This window comes from Nomascus leucogenys, chromosome 3, assembly GCF_006542625.1.
Source record: "Nomascus leucogenys isolate Asia chromosome 3, Asia_NLE_v1, whole genome shotgun sequence".
NCBI classification, from domain to species: domain Eukaryota; kingdom Metazoa; phylum Chordata; class Mammalia; order Primates; family Hylobatidae; genus Nomascus; species Nomascus leucogenys.
This window is the reverse complement of record NC_044383.1, coordinates 111428741-111444253: the sequence shown is the minus strand read 5'-3', so window position 1 is coordinate 111444253 and position 15513 is coordinate 111428741. Positions and strand designations below refer to the sequence as shown.

The window sequence follows — 15513 nt, the reverse complement described above, 5'->3', positions numbered from 1 at the left end:
TGGCAATATTTACTGACAGTTCTTCAGGGCTGGGAGGCCAAGAAACTGTAGGGACAATGGTATCTGACAGCTAATCAAGTGCTCTCAACAGCCCGGCTCTCTCAGCTTTTCTCAGTCAAATTAACTAAATGTCCCCTTTTTTCATCTACTCCAGAAGCAAAGGCTACTTTAAGAAGCTGTACCCAATGCCTGGAACATCATCACACTTCCAGATGGCAGGTTCCCTCCCTTTCTACCTTAAACCAACTCTCAAAAACCACCCCCTTGATGATCCTCTCCTGACTATCAGGGAGGGTAACACTCATCAGCACCTCACTCTCCTGAAAGATGCCAACTCCTACAACACTTTGATCATGACTCCAGCTCACAACTCCTGAAAAAGGCAGCTGTGCTTATACATCATGAAAAGTGACAAAAGTCACACAGCGCTGTGCACTTGATCAGTGTTTGCATGCTTTCCCTGGGCTCTACATGCTTCTGATGTTTGCACATCTGCCCTAGAGAAAGCACAGAATTGGTTTAAATTGGTTTGTACGATGCCCAGCCAAGTAATATGCATTTATAAATATTAGCTTCTAAAAGGCCCCAGGCAGTTACTCATCATCTATACCTACCTGCCTTTCAAGTGGCTTTTGGTCATTATCTTTACCTGGTTTCTAGAAAGTACAGCTGCGAAGAAGCACATTTGTGCCTCCCTAATGCCAGAGGTATCCAAGGGGAAGCTTTGTCCATAAAAACTGACATGAAGGGGTGATCTAGACAAGGGCCATCTGGGGAGTGGCTGTGCAAAGCCAACTTTCCAAATCAAACTCCATTGCCCTAAAATTATCGTAATATCCCTGAAACACCTTGGTTCCTGGAGTCAGTGCAGAATCTAATACTGACTTGCTCCCAGTTATCCTGGAAAATCTTGGCCTTCGATGATCTGGGAGAAGACAGAATATGTCCAAAGATCTATAGCTTGCACCATGCCAATGTAAACTGGCAAGTCCTAGATATTCAGAGTTATCTGTGCTGACACAATTTAGCATCCATTCTAGTTCATCAGACAAACACTATGTATCCCCAGAACCTATGCATGGCCTAGCACAAGGAAGATGTTTACCAAATGTTTGTGAGTAAATAAATATTATCATAAAATAACACATGCTTCAATTTAGGTCTTTCCTCAGTACTCGTGTAAAACACATACATTCTTTATCTGTTCATAGTTTGATATTTAAATCCCATGATACTGATTAAGTCTCAGTTTTGTTTCCTCTCTATGCTCTCTAGAAAATGGACAGCATATACATAATAATGTAAAATAGCGAGCACCTCTCGACACCATCCCTGAACCCCCCAAATGCCTTAGTTCTCTGTGTATCCTGGTGTAAATGTTTCTTGGTGCTCTTAGAGAGGTCATTCAGTTCTCTTGGTTATTCCTACATCCTTCTGAATGGTTATCTTGTGTTCTGACCTCTTAGACATCCTGAATTTTGATCTTGACATAGTTCCTTATGCTAATCATTTAGATCAGATATTATCAGGTTTACTACTTAATTACTACAAATTAATTACTATAGTATATAAGTAAATAAAATAAATAACATTATAATATTAACATCATATTCATTACTGGGTTCACTGCCATTAGATTTATCACCTTTCCAGATCTTAAAGAGAAAAACAAACTGTAGGCTTGAATCCAACTTATAAGAATGCCTTAAGCCATCATTTCTTCCCCTTCTTCTGGTTCTAGCTTTGTAATCTGCACGAGAGCAACACCAGCCTCCTTCACACCACCAGAAAGAGCTGCGAATACTCACAATCAGATGTACTGAAAAGCATTCAGCAAATATAAAGACCTATGGTAATAGCAAGTCATTTGGCAGCAACTCTGTGGGCCTCCGAAGCAGGAAGCTGCTGTGATTCTCTTCTTTTATTTAAAATAATTCTGAACAAGTAAATAGAAAACGTTTTTCATACCTGAATGCATCATTAGAAGGACCAGGAAACAAGTGTTTTATGCAGATGTTAAACAGCTCTCCTTCATGTTTTCCATTGTCAGTTGAATTCTCCAGAATGGGGTAATTAACACTCTCCTTTACGTCCTCTATCAAGAAAAGGCTAAATAGCTCTCTCTCTCTCTCTCTCTCTCTGTGTGTGTGTGTGTGTGTGTGTGTGTGTATAATATATATGTGTGTGTGCGTATGGTAAATATATATTTTAAAACTATGTACCACATTTAATTTGCAAATTCTTCTATGTGTCAGTAATTTCAGGACCTTCAAAGTTAGGGTAAATTTTTGATCAATTTTAAAAAGTTATAAACCGTGCTTGGCATTAACTGTGTCAAATTGATCTTAAGAGGTGGTAGATAATTCTGGGAAAGACTCAATTTCAAATAAATCTGTGAAAATGTAATAGTACAAGCCTGCCTTTCTTTTCCTATCTTCCTTCCCTTCCACCTTCTCCCCAAAAAAGAATGAAATTGGCTTATAACATCATGTATGATGAAGTAATAATTACATAGAAATAAACAAGGGCTGTGCAGCAGTTATTTAAAATGACAGAGGGAAAGTACAACATTTGAGTACTCCCAAAGCCTCTGAATACAACAGTTACCCATGTGATAGAGCAAGAACTGAGGAATAGCGATGACCAGAGCCACAGGTTAAGGTCATGAAAAGGGCATTGTCAGGACAGCATCAGAGTTCCGTCCAGTGATGGATACAGGTGCACTCAGACTCCAGGTAGAAAGTAAGTTTTCTAGTTGAAGTGGCTTTCAAACACCCTGCCTTAACAAGATTGTCAAGATGATGCTCCTCAGAGCAACACAGCCCTCTTAAAAAAACCACTCCTGAATTTTCCTTAGAATGCTCAAATAATGGTATAGTGCATGAGAGCAGAAAAAAAACTCCCTTTGAGAGCTGCCTTCTTCACATTTCCATCTATAAAGAGAACCCTGGTATTTAGAGTGGGATAACTGAATGAACAGAAAAAAAAGTTAGTTAGTTCTATTGAGTGAAAATAAATAAATGACAGTTCATTGTGACATATTGAAGCCATCCTGTGAAAAAGAACTTACACCTGAATATACACCAGGCACGACAAAATGATCAGCATTGTAAAAATAAAACAGTGGTACCACTCATATTATCCTGAAGCCTAAATACAAAGAGAAAGGGACTATCTGCTTGTGAAATGCTTTGAGGGATTTTTAAAATAAGCATTCAACCATTAATAGTAAGGAAAACTAGCATTCATATAGTGGTTCTTAGTTTAGACAGTGCTTTGGGACACATAGGGATTCTTACAATTCCTTTTCACACTTGAGGAAGTCCAGTCTTTGAGCAGTTGCCTGCAACCAAGAGGCTGAGTGGGACATGGCCCTGTCATTGAGCTACACTATTCTGCTTTAAACAACATGTATTGAGGGTCTACTTGGGTAACCCATTGTGTTCTGTAGGACACAGTAATAAATGAGAAACAAAACAGAGCTAAGACATAACAGTATTTGTGCCGGGCGCGGTGGCTCACGCTTGTAATCCCAACACTTTGGGAGGCCGAGGCGGGTGGATCACGAGGTCAGGAGATCGAGATCACGGTGAAACCCCGTCTCTACTAAAAATACAAAAAAAATTAGCCGGGCGTGGTGGCGGGCGCCTGTAGTGCCAGCTACTCGGAGAGGCTGAGGCAGGAGAATGGCGTGAACCCGGGAGGCGGAGCTTGCAGTGAGCCAAGATCGCACCACTGCACTCCAGCCTGGGCGACAGAGCGAGACTCCGTCTCAAAAAAAAAAAAACAACAACAACAGTATTTGTCCTCCTGAAGTTCTCTATCCTCTTGGAGAGCTAAAATTGATCAGGAAAGTGACTGGGAAAATTGTGTCCACATTTCAGGACAAAACCATGAGGGATGCCCAGAATTCAGCCAGATATGTCTGTTAAGACTGAGTGGTCTGAAGAATCTGAAGGACTTCAGGGCTGTGTCAAAGGTCGTTCCATTTGGGTGGGAAGTCTGTTTACATTATTTTAAGAGCCAAAGACATACAAAATCCAATCAAATAATGTGGGGCTACAAGTTTCTCTTTGGAAGTCAGGGAGTTGTGGACAAACAATAATAAGTTCAGAGTATTCACTAGAGTCGCCAGTGGGAATCCAGTCAACGTAACAAGCCAAATCTCCAGTCCTTGTACAACCTCAAGTACTCAGAAGGCAACACCTCTCTATTGGTAAGTAGCCTTAATTAATTAATAAGGTCTCTGTGCAGAGTATTAATCCTAGAAAAAGGTAGCATCATCTGCAACCACCATTCCACCCATCCCTCACATTTCACATCCTGCCTTCATTGATTTTTTTCTTTAACATTTACCCAAATATATATATATATTTTAGATGGAGTCTCACTCTGTCGCCCAGGCAGTAGTGCAGTGGTGTGATCTTGGCTCACCACAAGCTCCACTTTCCGGGTTGAAGTGATTCTCCTGCCTCAGCCTCCCGAGTAGCTGGGACCACAGGCATGTGCCACCATGCCTGGTTAATTTTTGTATTTTTAGTAGAGAAAAGGTTTCACCATATTGGCCAGGTTAGTCTTGAACTCCTGACCTCATGATCCTCCTACCTCAGCCTCCCAAAGTGGTGGGATTACACGCATGAGCCACCACACCTGGTCTATATTTTTTACTAATTTATGTTGCTTACTATTTGCCCCTTCCCTAGAATTTGAGCCCCACAAGAACAGAAATTTTTATTTTGTTTGCTAATGTTTATCTAGGGCCTAGAGTATTGCCTGGCACACAGGTATATTTTAGATAATTATTGAATGAAGAAATAAATAAAGCAAAATCATAGAACTAGTGTTTTTGTGACAAGGCACCTGAATATTTGTTATTTTATATTATGATTGAAAGAATATGGTCTATTGAGAGACTATCAGGCTTATAATTATAATTTTAAATGTTTAATTAGGTTAGTGACTTAAACTTGGGATTTTTAAGTGGAAATGTTTACTAAATTTGTAAGTAATATTGAAACAGCTAAAGAGAATTTTTAGATTAACTTCTTATATACTTAGCTTTTAAATTTATAAGATTTAAGTACTTAGGAAGGCTACTCAAATAGAAAATTGAAGTGCTTAAATATGAAATTGAGTATATTAATTGAATTTGTATATCAGTTAATATCATACTATTTAAATATCGTATTTATCAAAGTCGCTTTAAAAGTAATGGTTTGTTAATTTTATAAATAGTACAAGACTTGCAAGCTTCACTTAAAAGAGGAAATTTTCTAAACCTGAAACTTTAATTAATAAAATGTTAACTTTTAAATTGAAAATAAGCCTCTAAACAGTCTGTTCAATAAGACATATGGATGAATAACTGCAATGTGCTGCAGAGGGTGAAGGGCTGATAATACAGAGAAAGGATCACAGGGCTGTAGTAAGAAAACCTCAGTTCTTTTTCTGGTTTTCCCATGTATAAGATACTAGCTCAGGCCAATCCCCTGATCCCTCAAGTGCTTTCAGCTACAAAATCTGGAGATTGTATTAGAACATTTATTAAGTCCTCTCCAACTCTAAATTATGATGCTGCTTTCTAAGGACATTAAAAAGATTCAAAATGCTATGAGAGTTGAGAAAAAAAAAGAGGATGACTTCCAGGGGGAAAATCAGGAGTTCACTGTCAACAATATGGGTGAGATCTGACAAGCTGAAATGAGGGTAACAGCAGTGCAGGTGGACAAAAACAGCTGAGCAAGTGCTCTAAATTAGGGAACGTAGAAAATGGGTTTGGAAGATTAGAAATCTGAGAAAATGGCCAATGGTGAGCTAACCATCAAGTCTGATCAAGAGTGGACTTCACCAATGTACTGGTGAATGTATCTCAAAACTCAAAAAGCTAAGTAGCAGCTGTTACTGTATCCATTAAGATGACAGAGATTATTTTTTCATTTTTACATTTATTTATTTATTTATGAGACAGAGTCTGGCTCTGTCTCCCAGGCTGGAGTGCAGCAGTACGATCACAGCTCACTGCAGCCTCATTCTCCTAGGCTCAAGTGATCCTCCCACCTCAGCCTCCCAGGCAGCTGAGACTTCAGGCACACACCATCACACCCAGCTAATTTTTTATTTTTTTGTAGAGATGGGGTTTCACCACATTGCCCAGGCTGCTCTCGAACTTCTAGGCTCAAGTGATCCACCTACCTTGGCTTCCCATAGTTGCTGGGATTACAGGTGTGAGTCACCACACCAGGCTGCCAGAGATAGTTTAATAATATATGATAATATTCACACAGGACCTAAACAGTTGATTATCGGAATTTTAACATCTATTTGTATTAAGATTAGATTCTGCAGAAAGGATACGCTCTTAAATTACTCTCTCAGTTACTTACTCAAAAATCATCTTACACTACTGTATTAGTATAAGGCCAGCAAGAACTCAAAGATTCATTTTACAGATTCCATCTTGAGTTCTACAAAACTAAAAGAATAATCTGCTATTTCTGAAAGTGATTTCCTCTGCCCCAAATTCTCAACAAAGCTAAAAATACTCTCCATTGAAAGGCCACTGAAATTTGGAGATGAATGGATTTGTACTCATCAATATTTTAAACCCTAGCAGGCTGTAAGTGAGGACTTGGGGGGATGGCACATTCAGGGAAGGAAATCAGCGTTTTACAAGTTTAGTTCAGTAACTACTTGCAACATGCAGAATAATGTTTTTAAGCAACAAGAATACGGACATGTTTTCTCATAAATCTCGATGAACTAGCTAAGTAGAGCAGGCCACATGTGCATTATAAAAGAAAATGCCACCAAATTATTGTCATTTTTATTTCTATAAATGAGGCTTTGATTTGCCAGCTTACAATAACTCGAACAGGTGTTGCCAATTCAAGGTCTGTGATCACCCTGAAAATCACCCTGAAGGCAATTTTAAGCTTAAGAGTCCATGGCAATCTAAGAGATCATCCCCATGGGATTCGGCTACATTGTCCCCTTCCATCTCTTCTACTATGTTGGAACCTCCAAATCAAGACAGCAGAACAGAGACACTCAAAACATATGGCTCAGCTGCGTATCTCATGCTGATAGTCTGTAAGAATTTCCTGAATATTTGTTTAGTGGAGACAGGGAGAAAATGAATACCTATTTCTTTGTAAAATATACATCAGCTGTCCAGTGACCTCTTTCCTTTTAATCTCTCCCATAACAAAACTCTAATCCCACAAAAGTTTGAATGAACAATGCAGAATTTACTAATTATTTCATAGGCGAAGCTAGGAGTTGGTTTATAGCATTTCCTGGGAAAACATTAGAAGCATCTCTTGTCCTATGTTTATCTCTCCAGCCTCCAGGCATATTGTCCTCTCTCCCTATTTATTTTTCTCCTTCTGGAACTCACTCTTTGTGAATAATTTCCTCCCCAATTCCCATATTTTCCCCTTCCTCTCACCCTTTCTTAAGAAGGGTAACTTAGTTCTACCCTAGATTCTATCTTTATGTTGACACACTTGGACTCTTAAGCTTAAAATTGTCTTCAGGATTTCAGTGTTGGGAACAACATTTAATACCAGTGGTAGAGTACTGAAAATTCTATCACCCTAGCATTTCTTTAATTTTAGGAGCTTTTATAATAATTTATAAAATTTTTAAACTATTCATTTCTTATAAAAGTTGAAATGTCCATGCTGCTACCACCTGCTTGGTTGGATATAATGCTATATGCACTCAATACTATTCATTCATGTATTAATTCACTCATTGTTTTCCCCGCATGTATTTATAGAGTGCTCCCCATGAACGGTCATTGTTTTAGACATTGGGATACGGCAATAAAGAAAACGACCAAAGCCCCTGCCCTCAAGGAGCTTAAATGCTAGCTAGGAGAAAAAGTAAATGATTATGCATAATATAAAATGCCATAGTTTGTGAAGAAAAATAAGGCAGAGTAAAGGTGATAGATAATGATAGAATACACACACAAACACACGTATATATGTAAATATACACAAACATATTAAAGCTTTCATTTTGTGTCTTATTTATTTTTTGAAATACCTAAAATGGCAAGAGCTGAAATCAGATCAGTTAGAGGTCTCAAGCATGGTGTTAAGCAACAGACACCAGGATTGTCAAAGTCCTGCCATGGAGGACATGCACCTTTCTCCATGCACTTTGCTCTCCTTTCAGCAAGCCTGTCTTGTTATCATCAACACCCAAGCCACAAGAGACCGGAAATAGGATCTGGTAACTGAAGAGGTAAGCACTGCTGGCATTTTCCCCAGTGCTCTACTAAGTTATTTTGAAAGAAGCAATGCAAATGTAAGCAAAACATTTAACCTGTCCTTCCTCAAAATGTAACCGAACAATGAACGTTGCTTTGTATATCTGCTATGCAAATCTTTAAGCTTTCATCCTAGTAAATAAAGAAGGACGAAAAGCAGCAACCATTTAAAACACTTATTATCTCATTAGCAAAATTTCCATCTTTTTTAGTAGGTACAATTTATGCTTCAGATTTGCATGCAGGCCAGATAGCCAAATTCCATCAACTTGCATATTTATTTCTATCTTCAACCTACTCATCTTTCCTTAGCTCCAGAAAGCTATTTTTAACTTTGTGGTAGGTAGCATACAAAAGTCCAACAAATTTTTGGGTAAAAGAATGCATTAAAAATAATTACTTGACACCTAACTGCTATAACAACAATAGGGTGGTAAACTCACAAAAGAAAGGACTTTGGTTCTTTCGTGTCTATTTCACTAGTGCCTACTTTAGGGCCCAGCACAGGGGATGTTAAATGCGTATTTCATGAGAAATTGATAAATGAATCTCGCTTTTCTCTTTCATTGCCATAATAGTACCCAAGCACAATCATAAGCAATTCATCTGCATCATGCCGTTCAATCGTCACAAGATCCATTGGGGGCCCCCCATTTCCACCATTTTGTAGATGAGCAAACTGAGACTTGGGGAAGTTAAAGGTCACATCGCTAATAATGGACTGCACTGGGAAATGAATCCAAATCTTTGTGACGACATGTAGGCTCTTTGTCGCTAGACTAGGATCCCTTTATGTGACAGGCCCTTTACTTTGCTTTCTTCTGTGTTCTTCCTCCTGACTTCCTTCTCTATGACCACAGTCATCTCAGATTGGAGAAATTACTTATGTGAGTATGCAGAGTCATTCTTTAAATGAGAAGTATCAGCATTTAGAATAGCATTTTAGGACTTACTTAAAAAAATGAAAATATCTAACTTGACTGCAGACTTTCCTCATAGGAAATAAAAAAGCAAACATAGTTTAAGGAATAGCTTAATACATGTATTTGTATATATGTATGTATGCATGTATATATATTTAAAAAGCATCACCTATTGAAGGAATTTAAACAGGCTTCTTAAGAATGAGCTGGGCAAGATCTCTAAGGGCAACCAATCCAACCCTCTTGGGTAAGAAAGAGGTGAGCAAACAGAGGACCTGAGAAGTGAGTGGCAGAGTGGTGGTGAAACCAAGATCAGAAGCTGCACCTCCTGGCTCTTGGGCCAGGGAACTCTCTGCATCAGGCTGCCTCTCCAAAGGGTTTGATCAAGAGAAAAATGGCAGAGAACAAAACAAAACAACTACCCAGAGAAAAATTTAGATTTACAATGGGGAGGACAACCAAGCTGCTCTATAAACCATTCCTTGGATCGTGTGCCTGACTCAAAGTGGAAAGTTCTTTGGCTTAAATGATTGAGCCAGGAGCAGCCTTGTAATTAAGAAAAGAGAGAAAGGAAAATGGGGCACAGATTAATAGGAAGTTGGACTTTTCTTCCTCTTGGATTCCTTCTGTGAACATGTACTCACACACACACAAACACACAGCAGCTAGGCCACCAGGGAGTGAGAAGAGACAGGCTAATAGACATTAAGGGTTACATTCAATTGCAATATTGATCGATAAACCAATTGGTCTTGTAAAAACAGCAAACCCAGAGTCAATTTATTATTTTTAATGGGGGAAGGGCAGGGAATGAAGTACATTTTTTCATTTGCTTACTCCTTTGTTGAAATTATTTCCTTCTCATTTATTTTTATCATTCATGCAATTACCTAATAATGAGGAAAGACAGTAGGAAAAACCTGTTGATTTCAGTGGAGCATTTACCAGGAGCCAGTAGACTTTCAAAAACATTATAGCTTACTTTATTTATTCAATAAATTCTGATTGAACCTCTACTGTGTGTCAAGCCCTGTTCTAGGTGCTGGAGAGTAAGCAGTGACCAACAGCAAAATATCTTGGGCCTGCAGAACTTACATTTAGAAGGGGTGGGAAGAGACAATGAAGAAAATAAATTAGGTAAATATATATATATCATGAAAGAGAGGAATAGCTGCTCGCTCACACACACACACACACACACACAAATCCAGGCCAGGTGTGGTGGCTAATGCCTATAATCCCAATACTGTGGGAGGCTGCCATGGGAGGATCATTTGAGGCCAGAAGTTTAACACTAGCAGGATTGCACCACTGCACTCTAGTCTGGGTGACTAGAAAGACTCTGTCTAAGAAAGAAAGAAAAAGGAAAGAAAGAAAGAAGGAAGGATGGATGGAAGGAAGGAAAAGAAAGGAAGAAAGGAAGGAAAGAGGAAGGAAGGAGGGAAGGAAGGAAGGAAGGAAAGGAAGGAAGGAAGGAAGGAAGGAAGGAAGGAAGGAAGGAAGGAAGAAAGAAAGAAAGAAAGAAAGAAAGAAAGGAAAGAAAGAAAGAAAGAAAGAAAGAAAGAGAGAGAGAGAGAAAGAAAGAGAGAAGGCGAGAGGGAGGGAAGGAGGCAGTGGGGGAAGGGTACCGTTTTAAATAGAAGGGCCATGACAGACCATCACCAACATTTGCAGAACCCAAGGCACGGCAAGAGCACAAAGAAAAATATACATCCCATCCTTTCCTCCCACATGGAGCCCTGCCCTGTGTTAGCTCTCAAATGCAGCATAACAAATGACCACAGAGTTAGCTGCTTAAAACAACACATATTTATTATCTCAGAGTTTCTGTGGATCAGAAATCCAGGCACAGCTTAGCTAGGTCCTCTGCCCAGGGTCTCATGAAGCTGCAATCAACATGTCAGCCATACTGCACTCTCATCTAGAGGCTGGACTGGAGGAGAACTGTTTCAAGGCTCACGCAGACTGTTGGCAGAGCTCACTTTCTGGCGGCACAAAACTAAAGAACCAGGTTTTTGTTGCCTTCTTTATGTCCTAAAAGACACCCAGTTTCTAGAACCTGCCCACAGTTCCTGGCCATGTGGGTTTCTCCAACTCGACTGTTTACTTCATCGACCCACAAGGACGGCCTCAGCTCTAGTCTGCTAAAACGAAGTCTTATTAATGTGATGTAATCATGGGAGTTACATTCCATCAATTTGTCATATTCTATTGTTTGGAAGTAAGTTACTGTCTTGCCCACACTCTAACTAGGGAAATTATACAAGAATATCAATAACAGAAGCTGGAAATCACTGGGGGTCACCTTAGGGTCTGTCTGCCACAAGCATTGATAGGCGCCTTATGTACATGTATGTGGATAACCTAGTCTGTTGAGTGTACATCATATCATCAAACATAAGTGGGCATCAGAATCTCCTAGAGTGAATGTTAAAACACAAATGGCTCATTCTCAAAGTTTCCGATTTGGTAGAAACAGAAATGGGTGGGGCCTAAGAATCTGCATTTCTTACAAGTTCCCAGGTGACGCTAATGATGCTGGTTGAGGAATCACACCTGAGAACTAGTTTCCTAGCCTGTATGTTCAAGCTACTCTCATTGCCACCCCCAAAATCAGCCAGCCCTTGGTCATCTCTTGGGATGAGGAATACACATTCTGGCAGCATAGTCTACCCATGAAAGGCTCATGGACGCCTGGCAACACTCTCAGGGCTGTTTGGATAGGGGATTCTGGAGTCTCAGATACCCAGAACATGGTCTAGAAGAGGAGGCACAGGTTCTAGGTGAGCCTACAAGCTGCTCACTCTAAACAAAGGTTCAGCCAGAAGAGGGCTGAAGTGGGGCTCTCTAAAACCAAAGGCTCTGAACAGGTGTTAGAAATGTGAAGGGTCAGAATTTTACCCTACTTGCAAGCCAAGATATTGGCCTGCCAGTTTCACGGATATTGGCAGAAGACACAAGTCTTCTGGGTCATAGACAAAAGACAACTTATTACTCACAGCAATAGCAGTAGCCAGAGAAACATCCTTGTACTAGTTCTCTGAGCCCCAGTTCCAAAAGGATGATGTAACAAGGGCCAGGTATTACTTGTTAATGCAGGCTGGTGTGTTACTGGAGAGTAACACTGAGATTAGGAAACCCCGATTTATATGAGAGCTACTAGCAAATCTGCCCAACATCTGGTCTTTATCACCTTTATTATCCTGGATAGTAAATAAATCTGCCCCTAAGAGAGAAAGTTCCTATTCTTCCAGGCTACATAATAGCTCCTACACAACCTAATCTCAGTGTTTCCTAACCTCAGTGTTACTCCCCTGTAACACACCTGACTGCATTAATAGGCAATACCTGCCCCTTGTAACATCCTTTTGGAATTGAGCCTCAGAGAACTGGTAGAATGATGTTATTGTGGCTACTGCTATTGCTGTGAGTGACATGCAAACACCTGGAAAAGAGACTCCAGGGAAAATGAGCTGTTCATACCTTTGATCAGAAGACGTGTTGTGCAGAAACTTGACAAACCCAGAGACAACTGTCTGTCCCAACAGATCTGGGTCCAGTTGCCAGATCTAAGGGTGGTACTGACCAGCAATATTTAGGTAAAAAACCAAAGAAGGTGAGGAAGCAGGCCCAGAAGATATCTGAGGAAGCGTCTTGAAGAAGAGGGATTAATAAACTCAAAGGCTCCTAAGAGGAAGCGAAGGGAATTAAGGGAGAGAGCATTAGGAAATGAGGTCCAGGAAATAAAAGAGGAAGAAGCAAAGGTCATTGTAAGGTCTTTGACCTTTATTCTGAGTGAACTGAGGAACTACTGGAGAACTTCAAAGGAAGGAGTGTCATGATACACCATGATTGAGAGAATCACTCTGGTTACTATGTTGAGAATGGAGTGAAGGCAGTCCAGGACCAAAGCAGGGAGACCTGCTAGGAGACTCCTGCAGTAATGCACATGGGAGACAAGGAAGGCTGGGACCAAGGCAATACCAGCAGAGGTGGTAGGAAGCTGTCCCATTCTGGATACATTTTGAAAGTAGAACTGGCATGACAGACTGGAAGTGGGGTATAATGGGGGAAAACAAAGCTACACCGTGGAGGATAGGTTTTGGGCTTCTGCATTTGAAATGGAGTTGTCATTAACTGAAATGAGGATGAATTTAGGAGGACTAGGGATATTTTGGAGCAGGGAGCTCAGGAGATCAATGTTAGACATGTTGAATTCAAGATGTTTATTAGACACCCATGCAGACGTATCATGTAGGCAGTCTGAAGTTGAGAAGTGAGGTCCAGGCAGGAAAAATAAATTTTGGAGTTGTTAGCACATGGATCCAATTCAAAATCATGAGTCATGAGATGGCAAACAGAGCTAGTGTAGATAGAAAGAAGAAGCAGGCCAAGGATGGATCCCTGGGGCAAGCCAGCAGCTAGCAAAGGAGACTGAGAAGGAGGAGAACTGTTGAGTATCCTGAAAACCAAGTGAACAATGTGCTTTGAGGAGCAGATAGTGGGCAACCCTGCCAAGATATGCTAATAGGTCAGTGAAGATGAGCACTGAGAATAGCACTGGACTTGGTACTTTGAGAGACAGAGAGAAAAGGAGGTGGAAAGCGGGGGTAGAGAGAGGAAGGGGAGGGCACAAAGAAAGAGGGAGCAAGAAAGTGACCACATGCAAGTGAGTGCTGACTTTCTCTTTTTCCAAATCTAATGGAATTCAAATTCAAAGCTATTATATGGGGCCATTATGTTTGAAACATACACAACAGGTCCTACTACATAAACCAAAACATTTATTTTCCCTTAGTGTGGGAGAAGGGATAAAAAGAACAAATAAAAATCTCAGAAGGCCTTAATCCCAGCACTTTAGGAGGCCAAGGCAGGTGGATCATGAGGTCAAGAGATTGAGACCATCCTGGCCAACATGGTGAAACCCCGACTCTACTAAAAATACAAAAATTAGCTGGGTGTGGTGGCGGGTGCCTGTAGTCCCACCTACTTGGGAGGCGGGGGTGGGAGAATGGTGTACACCTGGGAGGCGGAGCTTGCAGTGAGCCAAAATTGTGCCACTGCACTCCAGCCTGGGCGACAGAGCGAGACTCCATCTCAAAAAAAAAAAAAAAATCTGAGAAGGACAGAAGCCAGTTCTACAGAGGCAGGCGTAGGACACCATTTGAGAGGAGAGCGGACGGAGAAGAGAGGATACCCCTTGAGGTGGGTCTCAGGATATCATTTGAGGGGAGAGGGTACTCAGAGAAGAGGGTACTAAGAAGAGAAGATATCCCTGTGGTGGGTATCAGGGAATCATCTGAGGGGAGAGGTTACTGAGCCCCTTATGATGGGTCAAGAGTCAAAGAACACAAAGAACACAAAGAACACTGGCACCAAGTTCTTTCTCTTCCTGAGGCCAGATGTCACAATAAGGTAGGTTTTGTACTTGCATATGTTGTGAATTCCTAGGTCATTGCAAACAAGCATATTTAATAGTAAGTACACAAAACGTGGGATGAATAATTTTCTACTGTTGCTCTCCATTAGCAAAGGTCATACAAAGTTCTATTTGTGTCTAATTGAAAGATTTGAGATAGTAAGTGATAAACTGGCAGTGCTTGATAGAACTGATCTATTTTCCCATCACTTAATGAAAGAAGTCACCAACCCCATAATCAAATGAATTTAATTCAAGGTGGCAAATATATTGTGACTTTAATTCTTTTCTAAACTATGTCTGAATCTCCTTTCAGATGTATGTTCTATGATAGTTTACTGTTACTCAACCCACCCCGGTTTTTTTTGTTTTTTTGTTTTTTTTTTTGTTTTTTTTAGTACAAGATTTGCTTTGCAAATGTATAAAATTGCTCACTGCTGAGTATGGGGTTTTCCTACCCTGTAGATGCCACAGTGACTTCTGTAAAGGAGGGGCTGAAGTCTTGGTGTCTTCTCCTACTGGTAGGAGGACCTGTAAAGTGCATGTGTTAAGCACTGCACGATGTAATCACATGTCTTCTGACTGATGAATAGCACCCTCATATTTTCTACATGCAGGTTTCTTTGCAAATTGTAAAAATTCAAAAACATTTGTAACAATATTTCAAACACGTTCTGAATGTGTATTCTTATTTCTACATATTCTCTAAATTGTCACGTGAAAATTACAAGTCCTAATTTCAGAATATACTTCCTTCTTTGAAGGCTACTGTTGTTGAGAATGGGCTACAAGAGCCTGGTGGAATATCTTATAAATGAATGAAGCCACATCAGATACACAGTAGGCCAAGAGTAAACAGGTATTTTCCTTTCCAGTAATGCCCTTCATATATT

The 15513-nt window shown here is 40.2% G+C and overlaps 1 protein-coding gene across 8 annotated transcripts in view; it reads right to left on the bottom strand.

Annotated features, from left to right (window-relative positions):
- The window catches only part of TPD52L1 (TPD52 like 1), a 116166-nt gene that overhangs the window by 80285 nt on the left and 20368 nt on the right, over positions 1 to 15513 (bottom strand). The window lies entirely within an intron of this gene.